The sequence below is a fragment of the Pseudonaja textilis genome, chromosome 1 (assembly GCF_049901715.1).
Source record: "Pseudonaja textilis isolate UNSWEBS1 chromosome 1, rPseTex1.2, whole genome shotgun sequence".
NCBI lineage: Eukaryota > Metazoa > Chordata > Lepidosauria > Squamata > Elapidae > Pseudonaja > Pseudonaja textilis.
In genome coordinates, this window is record NC_141990.1 from 32949094 (window position 1) to 32968482 (window position 19389).

The 19389-nt window shown below is 36.6% G+C and overlaps 1 protein-coding gene and 1 pseudogene across 3 annotated transcripts in view; both read right to left on the bottom strand.

Annotated features, from left to right (window-relative positions):
- EML6 (EMAP like 6) overlaps positions 1–19389 on the bottom strand; it is a 132702-nt gene that overhangs the window by 104279 nt on the left and 9034 nt on the right. The window lies entirely within an intron of this gene.
- LOC148127560 (uncharacterized) lies at positions 11831–12710 on the bottom strand (annotated as a pseudogene).

Genomic DNA, 19389 nt, shown 5'->3' on the forward strand with positions numbered 1-19389 from the left:
AAGTTAGAGTTTGTTATCACATTTTGGATTATTGTGCATATGTTCAGTGATGTTTTTACAATTATTCTGCTATTTTCTGTTCATATGCATGTAAAACATTGCAACGTTTTTTGCCTTCTAATGAATGTATTCCAACTGACATTTCATTTTCAAAAGATTACTGTAACTTGGACTTTCTAAGTGCAAACTGGGTTCTAGTCTGGTTTGCACTATTCCTCTACTTATGTATAATAAGTGGAATATAAGTTTCCACATGAATTATATGATTGAGGTATTTAATATAATCTTGTAATTTCTGAAGTCCTATTCAAGCCTATTTTTCCATCATTCAATAATCTTTGACTGCTTCATATATGTTTTTCAAATGATGTTTAATGACACAGAGGGTGTAGATACACCCTATATGGTTTTTAGACAATGACATGTCTGAACTGGCATACTGTAGAAAACAAAAGTAATGTTCAGGTATACTTCCTTATAGTTTTCTTCTCACAATAAATTTCAAAATGAAAAATGGATGTAAATGTGAGCTTATTATGCATAGAAATTCTTCAAAATGTCAAAGCTTATTAAATAATGCTACTCAATGTCATAGGTTTTGAAAATAATGTTTGTAAAGTTATGTTGAAAGTGAAATTTATGGATATTTTAAACAATATATTATAGAATAAACTCACTTGACAGCGGGGAAAAAAATCCAAAAGCATTTTTTATGAATAGAAATGTTTGAGTCTATTAATTTTCTATTCCTTATGTTACTTACAAAGAGCTATATGTGAAATCACAATTCATATTTCATTGAGAAAAGTAGTGCTCTTTTCCTAAAAATAACACTGATCTTTTAAGTGTGCATTTTCAAATGAAAAAACAGTAATATATTTATCATGAATAATTTATCATTTAAAATGTCCTTCCTCAACATATATTTCCTTCAAAAGGAACGTATACTCACACTTATTATATTTATTACGTTCATCTGAACAACATTGAGTTATCACCTATTAAAATAGTTGTTTCTTGAAAATATGTGAGAATCTATGTGAGAGTCCAGGCTAGTTTTATGAGAGCAGCAAGAAAGCAAAATTATTTTGAAATTTGATAGTTAGCAATTCTATATTCCAATATTATATAGCAAAACATGTAATAAAACTGCTGCAATACAAGTCAATTCTATTGATGCAGTTTTATGTCATTTCCATACTAGTAATTGCTAGCATCTTTATAGCAACACTCAGCCATTGTTTAAGCAATATAAAATAATGATTGGGTGACTTTAGAACTGTGATGGTGAACCTATGGCACATGTAACAGAAGTGGCACGCAAAACCATTTTCTGCTGGTACACAAGAGGTCGCAGAAGAGCCCCACTGCGCATGTGCACATGCCCCCCCATCAGTCAGCTGATTGTCGGGTATCTGCTAAGTGCGGGGGGAGATGCACATGTGGGAGAGGCATGCACATGTGCAGGGCGCAGCATGCGCATGCGCAGAGGCACGCGGTGCATGGGGGTCACATGGGCAGAGGCACACGATGCATGTGCAAGGGGCGGAGATCACACGTGCATTGCATCATGGCTGCAGGCATGCGAGCGTGCAGGCAAGCGCATTTTCGGCACACAACATGGAAAAGGTTAGCCAACACTGCTATAGAAGATGATATAAAATGGAGATGGGAGGAGCTTGCGCCGTGGCGATACGGTCTGCAATCGAGCTCCTCGATTGCAGCCGATATCTCCGCCACTGGCCGGTCCAACGGACCTACGCTGTCCCGTAGGGACAGCCATCGTGAAGAGCATATCCTGAGGATTCCGGGGATACCGCAAAATCCCTGGAGAGCCCGGGTGAAGCTCTTCTTGCCAGCGGCGGAGAGGCAGCCCCCATGCTGCTGAGGCCGGGGCGACTCCAGACGGAAAGAGTTTGAGAAAGAGTTTGTCGGTTGGGTGAGAACTTCTTTTTTGAATTTTGAAAGTTTACTCTAATTATCTGAAGAAACCTGTGTGATTTTTGTTTTGTTTTTTGACAAAATTGATTTAGCGGCGTTTTTTTAGGGAAACGTCAAAGAGAGAATCCATTTTTTTTCTTTTCTTTGCTTCCGGACTCTATTGTTATTTATTGGATAACTGGACTGTTTTCTTTTTTCTATATATTTATATGTTTTATTCTTCTTCTGGACTTTTTATTTTTTTTTTTCTGGGCTAGAGGCTTCTCTTGATTTTGTTTGATTTTTCGGTTTCTGTTTTGTGTATTGCAAGCCGGCTTTCCCTTAAGAGAGGAGGGGGGAAAGTGAGAACTATGATACTTTGTAACACTGCCACCTAGAGGCTCGGAAATATTTTAAAAAAAATAAAAAATAGACTCTTCTTCTCAAGGACATCCCCTGATAAGATAGAGGAAAGCACTTTGTGGAATATTATTACAGGTGTCTTTCTGGATATACATGGCTCAGCTTTGAAGCTTGTGGGAAAGAGAAGGGAGTTATAATTAGAGCCTTGGATAATTAAATAGAGTGCAGTGTTGTTGTTTTTTTTGAGTTCTGCCAACCCCTTCACTAACATCAAGGTCCTTACTTTTAAGCTTGATTTATTTGCAAAGGAAGCCTCTGAATTTCTTTTTCTACTTATATTTTATTTTGATTTAACTGATTTTATTTTTTTCTTTTGCCTATTTGGATCCTGTTTTCTCTTTTTTCCTTTTTTTTTTTAATGTACATCAGCGGACTATTTCTTTTTCCTTTTTTCAATTGAGGTTTTTTCTTTTTTTTTTTTTCTGGCTGGACTAAGGTGTGGAATCTGAAGAAACTTATTTTTCTTGGTTTTTGTTTTGTTTTTTGTTTTTCTCTTTTTCTTCTTCCCTTCTTCCTTTTGGCTTTGTCTTGTTTATTATTATTATTGGGTTTTTATTTTTACTGTTACTTTTTTTTATGGTTTTTTTTTCTTTTTTATTGGACTAAGGTCAGGAAGAATTTGAAGAATTTTTTTCTTTTTTTCTTTTTTTCTCTCACTTTTGGCTTTTTTATTGTTGGCCTTTTACCTTGGATTATAATTTCATATTTTTTTCTCTCTTTTTTTGTGGATTAAAATTTGAAAAAACTTGAAGAGTTGGAACCACTTAAAATGAGTAAGAAATTTATATCTTCGGGTGCCTCTATGTCTGCTTCTGCCTCCCCACCATCTGGACAGCGCTCAATTCAGACATTGTTAAAGCAAGATAAAGAGAAAGAAAAAGAACAAGAAAGAGTATCCTTCCAGATGATTATGCAAGGAATTCAAGATCTTAAGGTAAAAATGGATACTATTGAACAAAGAACAGGTAGGATGGAACAGATGATGGAAAAATATGAAGAGAGACTTCAAAATGTTGAAGAGGGAGGCAAACAAAGAGAGGAGAAAATTGGAAATATCGACAATAGATTAACAGCGATTGAACAAGAAAAAAGTGAGATGTTGAAGTGGGAGTTGGATAGATCAGAATTTTATCTTAGATTCCAAAATATAGAAGAAGAAAAAGGACAAGATTTGGTTGCGATAATGGTAGGAATTCTGGCGGAGGCGCCGAGATAACAGAAGAGAAGATGATGGATGGAATTGATGAGATATATCGAGTTTTTACAAGATATGCGATGAGAAATAACCTACCCAGAGAAGTTCATATTAGATTTATTAAAAAATCTTTGAAGACACAAATATTGCAAGTAGCAAGAGAGAAGCCACTGAAATACAAAAGTAAAGAAATTTTGGTTTTAAAACAAATACCTAGAAGAGTGAGAGAGATGAGAAGAGAATACCGATTCCTGACTAAAAGGTTATTGGAAAAAGAGGTGTCTTACAGGTGGTTGATTCCAGAAGGATTGATGTTTACGTGGCAGGAACAGAGACATAGAATTGATTCAATTGAGAAAGCAGAACTGTTTTGTGCAGAGGTTTTTGGAGGCAGAGAAGGAGGAGCAGGAAAGGAGGTCCCATCAATTGAATCCCAAGAGGAACAAATGGAGGTTGGAAAAGAAGAAGGTGCAGTAGGTGGACAAGTGGATATTAAAGATCAACGTGAGGCAAGACCCACGAGAGTGGTTAAATTTAAACATAAAACATAATTATGGAAGAGAAAAAATTGATTACAATGAATATAAATGGACTGAATTCAGCTGCTAAGAGAAGGAAGATTTTCCATAAATTAATGAAATTAAGGTTCGACATAATTTGTTTACAAGAAGTTCATATTAAAAAGCAACATGAACAATTGTTATTACAACCAAAATTAGGAAATTGTTTACCTCTTTGACACAATCCAAGAAAAGAGGGGTGGTTTTATATATTAAAGAGGCCATTCCAGCAAAAATGATTTATACAGATGATGATGGGAGAATATTAATGGTAGAAATAATGGACAATAATAGAAAGATACTTTTGATTGCAATTTATGCAATCAATGATAAACAGGAAGAATTCTATAGAAAATTACATACTAAGACTGCCGAACTTGACTATGCTAATGTAATTATGATGGGAGACTTTAATGGAATTGTGGATAATAGACTTGACTATATTGCAACAACAGTAAAGCATAACAGGAAAACTCTTCCTAAATCCTTTTTAAAATGATAGATGAATTAACTTTAAAAGACATATGGAGAGAAAGAAATGATAAATCTAAGCAATTTACGTTCTATTCAAATAGGCATCTATCATGGTCCAGACTGGATATGATTTGGATCTCAACAGATTTAATGTCTAGTATTCAAGAAGTAAATATTGAAACAAGTACTTGGGCTGACCATAACCCATTGACAATTGAATGGAAGGGACAAAGGAAAAGATCGAGATGGACATTAAATAATTCTATTTTAAAGGATAAGGAATTTATACAATGGATGGAGAAAGAATTGGCCTTCTTCTTTAAAGAGAACAGAAAAGAAGACACCTCAATACAGAATGTTTGGGACACAATGAAGGCCTATGTTAGAGGCTTGATAATAGACTATACAAGAAAAAAGAATAACAGGAAAAGGCAAACTCTTAAAGCCTTGGATGATGAATATAAGGGACTTGAAAAAGAATTACAGAAAATGCCACACAGAAAAGATGTTAAAATGAAACTGGATATAACTAAACATAAAATGGATTTAATAGAGAAAGAAGAATTGGCACAGAAAATTAGGAATGCTAAACAGAATTATTTTGAGGATGCAAATAAGCCAGGTAGATGGCTAGCATACAAATTGAGAAAGGAGAAAGAGTCGAGGAAAATACCGCAGTTAATAGACGACCAAGGTAAAATTTGTTATGGCAGCAAAGAAAAAAAAGAGATTATTTATGATTTTTATAAGCATTTGTATAAGAAAGAAGACATTGATGAGGAGAAAGTTAAACAATACCTGCAGAATGCAAATCTACCTAAGATACCTAAAGAGATTGAAGAAATGCTAGAAAGTAATATAACAATGATGGAGTTAAGTCAAGCACTTAAGAAACAAAATAATGGAAAGGCACCAGGTCCAGACGGGTTTCCTGTAGAATTTTATAAAATCTTTCAAGAATCACTGTGTATTCCACTGTTAGAAGTTATGAATGAAGTTATGTTAAAAAAGATGATACCTAAAACATGGTCAGAGGCTTACATTACACTTATTCCAAAAGAGGAGGCGGACCTACTGCAAATCAAGAATTATAGACCGATTTCTTTACTAAATGCAGATTATAAAATTTTTGCTTCAATATTAGCAGAAAGACTTAAAAAGTACTTGAATAACTTTATCCACCCAGACCAAAATGGGTTTTTGCCAAAGCGACAAATCAGAGACAATATGAGAGTAATTCTGGACACCCTGGAATACTATGAGGCGCATCCTGAAAAGCAAATGGCTTTGATATTTTTAGATGCTCAAAAGGCATTTGATAACGTGAATTGGAGATTTATGTTACTTTTAATGGAACAGATGGGCTTTGCTAGAAGATTTATTCAGGCAATAGAAGCAATTTATAATGAACAAACAGCTAAGGTAATGATGGAGGGAGAATTTACAGATCCTATTAATATAAGAAAAGGCACAAGACAAGGTTGTCCTCTTTCTCCTTGATATTTGTATTGACTTTGGAAGTGTTGAATAGAAATATCAGAGAAGATAAAACTATAAAAGGAATGAAAATTAAAAAGGAAGAATTTAAACTACAAGCCTTTGCAGATGACCTAGTCTTTATCTTGGAAGACCCTATAGAAACAGCCTCGAAACTGTTGGAAAAGATAGAGGTCTATGGGGAGGTGGCTGGTTTGAAAATAAATAGAGATAAAACAAAGATTTTGTCAAAGAATATGTTGCTGAAACAAAGGGAAGAGTTGGCAGAACTGTTAAAAATTCAAGTTACAAACAAGGTTAAGTATCTGGGGATATATTTGACATCAAGATGTAGTACATTGAAGGAGAATAATTATATTAAACTTAAACAACAGATAGCTCAAGATTTGAAAAAATGGGAGAACTTACAATTGTCATTAATAGGAAGGATTTCAACAATCAAGATGAACATCTTACCCAGAGTCTTATTTTTGTTTCAAACAATACCAATTAGGCTTGGAAAAGAATATTTTGAGGATTTAAATAAAATTGTTTTGAAGTATATATGGCAAGGCAAGAAAGCAAGAATAAAGTTAAAGCTTTTACAGGATGCTAGATTTAGAGGAGAGTTTGGTCTGCCTAATTGGGAGTTGTACTACCAAGCTGCAAACTTGACGTGGGTTAAAGAATGGATAACATTAAGGAAAACCAGATTGTTGACATTAGAAGGTCATGATTTGTTGTTGGGCTGGCATGCTTTTTTATGGTACAAGGGAACTAAAACACAGGGGTATTTTAGAAGACATTATATACGGGAGTCTCTGTGGTTGAATTGGGAGAAGATAAAAAAACAGTGTTATTTGAAAATTCCAGTTTGGTTATCGACGATAGAAGCGTTTTCTTATCCTATAATTTATAAAAAGGAACAAACAGTTAACTATGGGGAATTATTAGATGAAAAGGGTGAACTTAAATTGATGCAAAAATTGGAAGAACAAGGTATACAGATGAATTGGTTTTCATATTTGCAAATACATTCAAAGTACTATGAGGATTCCAAAGCAGAGGGATTTTATGATAAGCAAACTGACTTGGATAAGATTTTGATGGGTACTGATGAAAAGGTGATTAAAAAATTGTATGGTTATTTATTGCAAATTAAGCTTGAGGAAGAACAAGTTAAAGAAACTATGATTGCGTGGGGGAGGAATTTTGGATATGGGATTGATTTAGAGAAATGGCAGAAATTATGGTCGCAAAATTATAAAATGACAATGTCTACAGCCTATAAAGAAAACTTGTATAAGATGTTTTACAGGTGGCATTTTCCCCCGACAAGGATAGCAAGAATGTTCAAGAACAAATCCGAACAATGCTGGAAATGTCATCAGAAACCTGGTTCATACTATCACATGTGGTGGACTTGTGAGGATGCTAGAAAATATTGGACTAAAATCCACATGTGGCTGGAAAAAATGACGAAGAAGCATATAGACTTGAAACCGGAGTTTTTTCTATTGGGAATACTACCAGATACTTATAGTAAAGAGTTGAAATATTTGATTGTAAATGTATTGACTGCTGCTAGGATTGTATTTGCAAAAATTGGAAAAATGAGAAAATTCCATTGCAAGAAGAAGTTGTAAAGAAAATTTTGGAATGTGCTGAGATGAGTAGATTGACTTTTGAAATTAGAGAGCAAGAAGATAAACAATTTTATTTAGTTTGGGATCTTTTCTATCAATGGTTGAATGATGAAATATTAAAATATAAAAGTTAGATAATAAGGAATAATAATGACTTTATTTTCCCTTTCCTTTTATTGGTTTTTGATACTATATCTATATAATAGTTTTCTTTGTTTCTTTCTTTTTCATATTTGGGATAGAATTGGTATGATTATAAGATTTGTTTTAGAATAAAATATTTAAAATATAGTTATCTCATAAAGGCATGACCGAATAAAAGTTTAGTCAAATTTTTTTTTTTCTTTAATAGCGATACTAGGATTTATAAATTTGTATTGATAAGAGTATTATATAAAGTAACTGTAATTGTGACTATGAGGTGAATGCACAAAACCGATGGACCAACCGACTTACTGTGTGTACAAAAATATGGGGGAGCTGATACTTTTATGTTTTGTTGTTGTGTTTTTTATGTTAAAAAAATAATAAAAATTTATAAAAAAAAAAATAAAAAATAAAAAAAGAAGATGATATAAATTGCTAGTGAAAAAATATCACCTCAGATTGAAACCTCATATATCCATATATCATACACAGAGCTTATGCAATGTTCAGGAAAATGAAGATTTTTCTTTCTCTATGTCTATGAAGAAATTAAGGTGATTGAAATGAGATTGAAATTTACTGTTCCATTATGGGTGAAGGAAGACACACAGCCTAAGGTAACAGTCCAACTTGTTTATTCAGCTAACAGTGAGAACAGAACTGCTGAACCCGTCTGACAGTTCCCCTTTTATAGGGACTGTCAGATGAACCAACCAATCACATTCAAGAGATTTTCCCACCTAAACTGCGGGCCTGAGTGAAAACTTCAGTTATACTAAAAACACAACACCCATCCCTTCTGATTTTGAACTGTAACTAATCAACAAAAACATCACTTAACATAGTCGTGCAAGTAGACGGGGTTTCTATGCATCTACTCTGACCTGTGCAAATCATTTGGGAGTGAGATGGTGGTCAGATCTGTTGGGTCTGCTGCTGCTTCTTGTTCCGCCCCTGGAACCTGCAGGCACTCCCCTTGGGATGTGTTTACTTATTCTAGAGTTGACTCACAGTAGCCTTGCTGCTGGTCTCCAGCTTCCCCAGGTACATGTGGTTGTGGATTCTCTGAGTTTGAGGCCATTGTAATGGGGAATTTGAGGACTTTATTATTCTCTTTTGGAAGGTTATTTTTGTGTTGGGTTTCCCTATTCTCCCCCTTAATTGGTTGATATGTCTCTGCCATATTCAGCCGTCCTCTAATTTCACTTTGAAAGATCTAGGGCTCGTGATGGCTATTATTTGTCCTGGAATCCAGAGGGAACCTTCCATGTAATTTTGTGCATACACCCCATCCCCTATTTTGAATTCCCTGACTCTGTTGGTGGAGTCAGGAGGTTTCTCGTTGGAGTAGTTGGGGTGCAGTCTATCTAGCCTAGTTCTCAGTTTCCTCCCCATCAATAACTTGGAGGGGCTTTTATGTGTGGTTGCATTGGGTGTGACATGTTGTATTAATAGAAAAGTGTCTATACGTGTTTGCCAGTCTCCTGGCCCCATTCTTGCTAACGCCTCTTTCGGGGTTCTCACCATTCTCTCTGCTTGGCCATTCGCCAAGGGGTGAAATGGTGCTGTTAGTGCGTGGCGAATGCCCAATTCCGCTAGGAACATCTCAGATTGGGTGGAGGGAAATTGAGGCCCATTATTGGAGGCTAGGACGTCCGGTAGGCCGTGTGTCACGAATAGTTTCCTTAGGGCTTTAATCATGGCTTCAGTTGTAGAGTGCATCAGTATAATTTCTAGCCATTTTGAATATACGTCCACAACTACCATAAACGTTTGCCCGTGGAACGGTCCCCCAAAGTCTATATGAATCCTAGCCCATGGGGATTTTAGGGATTCCCATTCCTGGGGTTGCACTGCTGGCAGTGTGGGCCTTGATTCTTGACAATTCTTACAGGTTCCTACCCATTCTGTGATATCTTTATCTATATTGGGCCACCACACATAACTTCTAGCTAACGTTTTCATCTTAACTATTCCCGGGTGATCCATATGCAATAATTCTAAAATTTGTTTCTATAATTTTGGTTGAACAGTAACATGCTCCCCCCATAACAAACACCCCTTGATTGCTAATAATTCATGTTGTCGGTTATAGAATGGTTTCAACTCTCCCAATACTGGCCCGTTAGGCCATCCCCTCCCAACCCAACTCAGTATATGCCCTAAGGTTTTGTCCTTTGCTGAAAAACAAGCAATCTCTATCACGGAGATCAGCCTGGGTAAGTCCTCAATGAGGAGTACGGTTGCTGCTGGAGCTGGGTCTTGTGCTGTTTCCAGAAATGGACAGCAGCTGAGTGTGTCTGCATGCCCCAGGGATTTTCCTGGGTGGTAGATCAGTTTATAATTATAGGCAGCTAGAAACATTGTCCATCTTGTGAGTTGAGGTGATAGAATAGTCGAAGTGGGTAGGTTTCTGGCGAGTAGTCCTAGCAGCGGTTTGTGGTCAGTAATGAGTTGAAAGTGTCTGCCATACAAATATTCATGGAACCTTTTAATGCCAGCTATTGCGGCCAATGCATCATCTAATTGGTTGTAGTTTCTTTCTGCCCCGAGAGAGTCCTGGAGTAAAACGCTATAGGAGCCTCAGTGCCATTCCCCAAAAGGGGAGGCACTGCAAGTGAGGTTGACAGGCAAAGTTTCAGAGTATTGGACTAGGATGCTGTCTGAGAACAACAGTTTTTTTGACAGCCGCGAAAGCGGTGGCTTCCCATTTCCCCTAAATCCATTTAACCTGTTATCCCAGGAGTTCATGTAAGGGTTCCACTATAGTGGCTTTTCTTGGGAGAAAAATACTATAAAAATTGAGGAGACCTAAAAAAGCTCAGTTTGATTTTTTGGGAGTAGGTGCTTCCAGGATAGCCTTAATTTTTTCTGCAGTCGGGTGGATCCCTGAGCCATCTATCAGGTATCCTAAAAATTTGACCCTGGGGACTCCGAATTTGCATTTTTCTCATTTAACTTTTAATCCTGATTCTCGGAATTTAGTTAGTACTTCCCTTAGCCTGGTTAGCAATTCATCTTTATTTTTTGCATCTTTATTAAAACATCATCAAAATATGGGACAACTCCCTGAATTCCCAGTAGGAGGTGCTCTATGAGGCTTTGAAAGATGCCTGGAGCCACACTGATGCTGACTTGAAGCTGGCGACATTTAAAGGCATCCCTATGGGTTAAAATGGTTTGGTCCTCAGCCATGGCATCAACTGGGAGTTGTTGGTATGCCTGCGTCAGGTCTAATTTGGTGAAAATTTTACCTTTCCCCAATGAGTGCAATAAGTGCTGCGCTATGGGGATGGGATAAGCATTTTGTTGAAGGGCCTTATTTAGGGTACACTTGTAATTTGCACAAATGTGGACTGATCCATCTGCCTTTATAGGGGTGACGATAGGGGTTTCCCATTTCGCATGGTCTACCGGTTCTAATATCCCTTGCATGATTAATTTGTCAAGCTGTTTGTCTATTTTTGGCTTAAGCGTGAATGGTACTCTGTGCAGTTTCAGTCAGATTGGGACAACCTGGGGGTCAAGCTTAAATGAAATAGGGGTGCCCACATACTTGCTCAAATTGTCATCAGAAACGTCCTCAAATGCCTTAATCAGTTCTTTGATGCTGTCATCTGGTATCGCATGGACACCAGTCACCCCCAGTCCCAATGCTTCAAACCAGTCTAGTCCAAGGAGGCTGGGTAACTTGCCTTTGACGATCGTCAGTCGCAGGGGCCCTTGAAACTGTTTAAATGTTACTTGAAATGTTCCCATCCCCACAACAGGGATATGATTCCCTCAATAGTCTTTCAAATAAATTCTCTGCTTTTGCAGTTTATTTTTGAAGATGCTGGGCTTTATCCTCTTCATTGTGGCCCATGAAACTATTGATAGAGAGGACCCAGTCTCCACTTCCATATCACAGGGTATTCCTTCAATGGTGACGGTGATGTTGATCTTTCTTGTTCGTGTTGAGTTGGCTTTCCCAATGGATGTCTGGAACGTCACAGCTGACTCGGAATGTTGGTTTTCTTTTTTCCGCAGTTTCCACGCTTGTTCGGCTTTGTACCCTGTGTATTGGATGGCTTGTTTCTGCAAGGTGCCAGCTGGCTGGCTCTGCATACTCTTGCTAAATGGCTTTTTCACTCACAATGTTGACAGATGGTTTCCTTGAATCTGCAATTTGCTCTTGAATTATTCCCACCACAACCGGCACATGCAGACTGTCCTTCTTCAGTTTTCATAGTTTTCCTGATACTTTTGAGTCATTATACATCTTCTTCTTCGTCTGTTGACTCCTCCAGTTCATTGTGATCTTGTTGGGCTGTGTTGCCACAATGCGTGTTATTTGGGCTTTTGTCCTTTTGAATTGTTGCCATTGCTTTGATTGAAGTCTCAGTGGCTCTGGCTTCATCTAGTGCTATCTTCAGGGTGAGGTTGGGCTTTGCTAGTAATCTCCGTTGAAGACTCACATCCCTGACTCCACAGACGAGTCCAGTAGTAGATCTTCAAGATCTCTAAATTCACAGTACATGGCAGTCCTCCGCAGTGCGGCGATGTAATCATTTATTGACTCTCCTTCATTTTGGCTCTGGCAGTGGAATTCATGCCATCAGACAATCTTAGATGGTGCTGGTGCATAATGCATTCAGAGTGCATTTTGGATTATGTCCCATAACATCATTTGGACTGCTGCTGGAGCGACCAGTGCCTTGGCTGTATTGAAGATTTCAGAGCCCTAATAACTCAAAAATAGCGCTCTCTTTCTGTTGTCCAAGAGTGCTTGTAGCTGTTGGCCTCTAGGAAACAATCAAATCGGATCATATAAGAGTCCCAGTGTTCAATGGCCAGATTGAAAGGTGCTGGTGGAGTGTGCGTGGTCATCTTGCTGAATTCGGGACAAATCTTTCCCAATGACCAATTCTGCTAGGCCACCTTTTGATCAGCTCTTTTGTTACTATTCTTCCTAAGATCCCACCTTTGTCGCCAGTGTTCTATTGTGGGTGAAGGAAGATGCACAGCCCAAGGTCCAACTTGTTTATTCAGCTAACAGTGAGAACAGAACTGCTGAACCCGTCTGACAGTTCCCCTTTTATAGGGACTGTCAGATGAGCCAGCCAATCACATTCAAGAGATTTTCCCACCTAAACTGTGGACCTGAGTAAAAACTTGAGTTATACTAAAAACACAACATTTTCTATTTAATTAATAAATTAAAAATTAATGTTGGCTGTAAAGTAGAGGGGTTAATCAACTGAACTGTTATCTATATCATTAACAAAAGGAGAGAAAATAGTTTTTTAGCAGCCCAAATGAAAAAAAAACCAAAGATAAGGAATGATATATTAAATTAATATACATTGATATGGATTGTTGGGAAAAATGCATTAATTCTGGAATTCTGTGAATTGTATAAGAGTTTGAAATAAAATAAAAATGAGAAGTGGTAACTTTGTGCTTAACATATTATACAAGTGCCACTTTTGAGTACTGACTCTTGACAAATTTGATGGAGAACATCCCTGCTCATCATGTTTACCTCTCTAGAATATCTTACATATATTAATAATATGATTAATATAATGTAACATTTAAAAGCAGCATAGGAGACAAAATAATTATAAATTCAATAATAATAAGTCTTTTTTTTTCCAATCAGGCTTCTAAGCTACCAGACTTTGATTGGATTAGTATTCTTCTTCCATCAATTAAAATGCAAGCCTAAATTATAACAATTGTGAAAGCCAGTTCTCAGATTGATAAACCTTGCAGCTGTTCCTCAAATAATCAAGAGGGACAGTTTGTCCTCTTTCTGTAGGCTGGGGATGGACTTCCAATGTTCATACATTTAACAACTCAACTCGGACATTCTGGATTGCCCAATTAAGCACTTGGGTTTATAGGTAGAGTGATTTGTAAACATAATTTGCTGCTAGAAATTTTCTTAAGTTTGACTAAGATATCTGTTTGATTAGGGCCACTTTAAATCAAATTTTGATCTCTGGCTTAGGAGATTGTTCTTCAGATCCTTATATTCTCAGAGTTACAAACAAAACCACATAGTCTTATTGACATGGAAAAATATCATTATCAGAACTTTCTCAAATATTTTGGTGGGAACCAAAAATTTTAAAACAATTGAACTCATTATGGTTTTTATTATGCAGTAAATAAGCAAGTCATTTTGAAAGTATGGAAAATGTCAACCTCCTGAACTGTATTGTTCTTAATTTCTTTTGCAACTTCTATAGACTTTCAGCAATTAGTAACTTCCCAATCGCTATCAGCTATGAGGGGATAAACAATGTCTTATTGCATCATTTAGCTACCATGGTTTTACCTCCACAACAGCCATTAGATGCACTTTTCTTCCTCTGCACTTCTCATGGGTAGTGCCCTTGAATACTTTGGGAGTCTTCCCTTAGTCTCATTCATCATCCTGAAAATCTTATTTTTATAAACTGCTAATTTTGTTTTAGAATTATTACCAGCCAACCTTATTTTGGATATGGAATAGACAGACAATTGGTCCTTTTTCATCACACATTGGAGCTATCTAATCCATTTTAGCCATTATAGCAACTTTAGCTGCCAGCTAACGGATTTGCTATCTCTTAGTTTATTTAATTACAGTCAATGGCCAACATGTGAGGACAATCTGCCTGTGACATCTGTCACCTGTAATTATATGTGGGAATGACCTTGGGAAAGGAGGAGGGAAAAGATGCTGTCTAGAGAATGATCACATAAAGGGAGAAAGGAACCTGCAGATATATAAAGGGGAGAGAAAGAAACTTAGAAAGGATCTGCCTTAACTGATCAGTAAAAAAAGGCAACAGGAGATTTGTACATTTGGGCTTGCAAGATTCTGATAATATAACCCTACAATAAAGTAGAATTGGCTCGTTTTGTTGTGTTTCCTGACACTCCATTGATTGTTAGGATTGAGTTACTGTATCACTACGTCATCATCCAAACAATTCTAAAAAATATGTATTTTGGGATCAACTTCCAGCTAATACAACTCTTTCATTCTCCCATTAAAATATTTCAGGAGTTAGACCTTTGGGGGTTAGAAAAAAAGGGGTATAGGGAGACTTGGCAAAGATATGTAAAACATGGAAAATATAAACTTCTTTTTCTTCCTTCACACAATGTTAGGTGGGCTGCTAGGCATGGCTGCTAACTGGTAAGTGGGCAGGAACTAGGAATAAACTAGTGCTCTTCCCATTGTGTGATGCTTGGGTCTCGAAGCAGGGCTACTTTCCAGCCAAGCTCAGCATCTTAACTACTGAGCTATTGCATGGTTATGGAAAATAGGATGTTGCTTAACTCATCCTGATCCAAAAAAGTTTTCTTACACTTTTTTTTGAGAAGCTCTAAGTGTATCTCTTCAAAATAGACAGACACTTTGTTGGCATTAATCAAGCATAATCAAGTCACCATGGGCGAATAGGTGGCAATAAAAATTCAATAAATAAATAAATATGCTTTCAACAGTGATACAAATAAAAAGATTTGGATATTGCATGGATTAGAAGATTCCCCTATGAAATAACTACATAAATGAACTCATAATACTAAGTTCCTGTTATGCAGTTACAGCACATAAGGTCATTAAACATGTTGGATGCTTAGGTACCATCTTAAGAAGGACAGGATATATAAATGTACCTTTCAATATTGTATTTTTCAGAACTAGAAAATACTAATAAATGGAATTGAGGACTTTGATTTTTTAGATATGAAACATGTATAATGAAATACAGATTGAAAAACATTCTTAATAATTTTAGACCATGCATTTTCTATTATTCTATGAGTCCAGAAATATTTCTTTGGTTTATTTATTTGCAAAAAACTCTTTAGTTGACAAAATTATAGGAGAGGAAGGAAGAGATTATTTATATTGGATTTAGTTCAGAATTAGTTCAGTTAGAAAGATCGTCGGTCAAAGTGGTAAATGATTTGCTAGCAATTTAAATCCTTTCATTAGCAACCTTAAAGGCTGAAGACAAGCATTTCCTTTTCCTGGTTTCCTTCTGATTGCCAATAAACACAAAAATACTATACTAGTGAACATATCAACACTCAGTTCCCTCAAAGAAAGTATGATATCCAGCAAAGCCCCTGTATGAACATTACCTATCCAGATCTATCAAAACATGAGATATTAAGATACATTGTTCATCATATCTGGAAGACATCACTTTGGAGATATCTATTTTAGGAAGTATATAAGTAGATTTGACAAGCTTGCCAGGAAAGTACACTAGATTATGAAAGGTTTAAAAGTCTCCAGAGAAAAACGTGATATGATATTATTAGGTGAAAGTAACTTATGGAGCTTTGTGAAGAAAAGAGAATGGATGCAATGAAGCATAATAATGATTAATCTTCCCTTGCTAAGTAAGCAGCATTAGTTCATTGACAAAAAACTATTTATAACCATGTGCATCAGTGGTGGGATTCAAATTTTTTTACTACCGGTTCTGTGGGTGTAGTTTGGTGGGCATGGCAGGGGAAGGATACTGTAAAATCTCCAGTCAGAGGTGGTATTTGCTGGTTCTCCGAACAACTCGAAATTTTTGCTACTGGTTCTCCAGAACTGGTCAGAACCTGCTGAATACCACCTCTGATGTGCATCTGTGTTTAGTAAAATTCTCCCAGGAAAATACATGTACAATAATTTAACTTTCTATTATTGAGAAAGCTATTTGTTGCAATCTGTTTTATATAACTAGGTTCTATAGAAGAAAAGAACAGTCTGATGTGTAGAAATGGTATGTCCTTTTGTAAAAGCAGATGTTCTTTTTAAGACCTTTACTATTATCACTCATTGGATAATTAGAGTCTAGTAGTAAATGAAAAGTAACATCATAAAGGAATGCAAAATGAATGGAACATTATTCTAGGGCAGAGGTCCCCAAACTAAAGTTGCCAAGTCTGGGGGACCCCTAAGATGGGAGCACCTACAACTGAAAGTGTTGGCGAGAATTTCTGTGAGAAAAATAAATGTCTGATCTTAAATAATGTCTTTATTTCAGACAATACCAGCTGTACATAACCGATGCACTATTTAAACAATAGCAAGGGGATATATCTAAAATTGTGTGGCAGGAACATGAATTAAAATACAATGAAAGGTGTTAGAAGATGTAAAGGAAAGAGGAGTGGGTCTACTTGATTTGAAATTGAAAATGTGTGTGCTGAAAAAAATTATTGCATGTTTCCAATAAATCAAGCAGGTTGGAATAGTTGGAAGAAAGAAATATAGCTGCACAATGTTTTTAGACAAGAGAGCATATATCAAGAAAACAATCTATATCGCACTTGCATTGTTGCAAGATTATAAATTGTAAGAAACAGACACTTAAAAAAAGATAAAAAAGCATAATTCACAGATTTAACATCTGAAAAATTTCACTATTCATCTTTTCAAAATGTATGCTATACCATATCTTAAACTATATATCTTCTTCAGTAATAAATTATACCTGACACAATGACATTTGTCATGATGTCACTCTTAATTCAGGAATGTGAGTACAATTCAGTTTTTATTTAATGAATGAAATAAAGCAGAAAAGACTTTGGAAAGGTGTAATCAATGGGGGCAGGTCACATTAACACCCACACATTAATGGAGCATAGAAGAGTCCAATGTGAGGAAGTTCACATGTACCATATTTTAAAAATATCACATCTCATGATGGAAACATCAGAATATAATGAAAATCATCTAAACAGTATATTGCAGAAGTCTCTTACAAAGTTGGAATGCAGGGCTCCATATATAATATTTCTAGGTATATATCATTCTAGCAGAGGGTTATGCACTTTTTTGTATTTGAGAGAAGGCAAATATCATTGCATGTGGAATAATGGAAAAAGGGGACTGTGGCATACACAGAATGGGATTTTTCTGCATTCAGGAGAATAGATTTGGGGAGGAAAGCTAAAGTATGTTAAACCTATTTTAAGGATTGTACGACATTTTATTTCTTTATTATTTCTTTGTATCCCATCTTTATTATTTTTACAAATAAGTCAAGTTGATGAACATATCCAACACTCCTATTCCTCCTATTTTCCCTTAAACCAAAAGACTCAGTTACCAAAGAAGAAAAAATAAGAACCATTTATAATAAACTGTACAAGATAAGGATTATTAATAGCAACCATGTAGGATAAACAGAAGACTGGCAGACTGCATTCATGAACACCAACTATTACTCAGAATATATGATGAAAACTCCTTACTCTCACAACATATGGGCAAAGTCAGCCACAGTTTCAGCTGGAGAACTTAATAGTTTAGGTCAAGTCAAATTCAAAAATTCTGGAGAATTTTTATAAGCTGGGCCTTCAGACAAGTCAGCCATTAATAGACACACAGAAATAAAACCTATTTATACATAATTTAAAAGTTATAATCAAAAGCCTAGGAAGAAACAAATAGCCTAGAACACATCAACTTGGCAACTAACATTCAGATAAATAAGAAACTTTACTAAATAAGCAGGAAAGAAAAACTACTCTCATAAAGGAACCATTGAGGAGGAAACCACTCTCCAACCACGACTTGCAGGGCAAGCTACTATATATAAATAGCCTATCAGCCCCCCATCCATCTTGAATTGGATTTGGGGCTGCCACAAGGGAGGATGGGTAACTGTGGGAATGAAAGTAAAGTCAGAAGGGAGAATAGCCACAACAACATTCTTTCGCCAGAGCTCAAGGCCGAGTCACTGGAGTTTGGAGGGGAGTGACCGGATTTGGCGGGAGTTCAGAACGGAGGTGGATTGAAGAGTGGGACTTGTGGATCATCAGTAAGGGGGTTGGATGTGAGTTTAATTTAGCAGGGGAAAATGCAGGATTTCAGATTCAGGTTTTCCCAGATGTGCCAATATGACTTCCCTAATAAATTCTTACTTGGACGGACTTTGTCTCTGAGTGCTGATTTGAGATGGACAGTTTGGTTGGAATGCTGACATAGCTAGCAAATTCCACTCCCCACCCCCACCCCCATGATACTGATGATATCAAGTAGGTCAGGGAGTACCAAGAACCCAAAAGAATAGCATACTTCTTACAGAATTCTAGAATTGGAAGAGAGAACCACCAAACTTTTCCAATCCAGGTATCAATCCAATCATTTCTACAGAGCATGATTCCTTTAGCCCAGGGGTTGCCAACCTTTTGGTCCTCAGGGACCACCAAACTCATAATTTTAGATCCCAGGGACCACTAACCGGTTCTGTGGGCATGGCCTAATTTGTGGGTGTGGCTTGGTGGTCATGTGACTGGCTGGGCATGGCTTGTATGTAAATATTATAAATATTTATATAAATATTGATATTTTTTTTATAAAAAAGAGCAACTTTTATCCAAAATCAGGCAAAGCAGGCAGATTGAGTTGCTCACAGAATCATTCAGTGATCTTTCTATCTGCCATCAGCTAGTTCAGTCTCTCAAATTTGCTTGCTGTGAGTCTGCACTGAATTTGCTTGCAAGCAAACCTTCAGTCCTAAGGGAGGTTCGGCTGTGCTAAGCCGAAGAT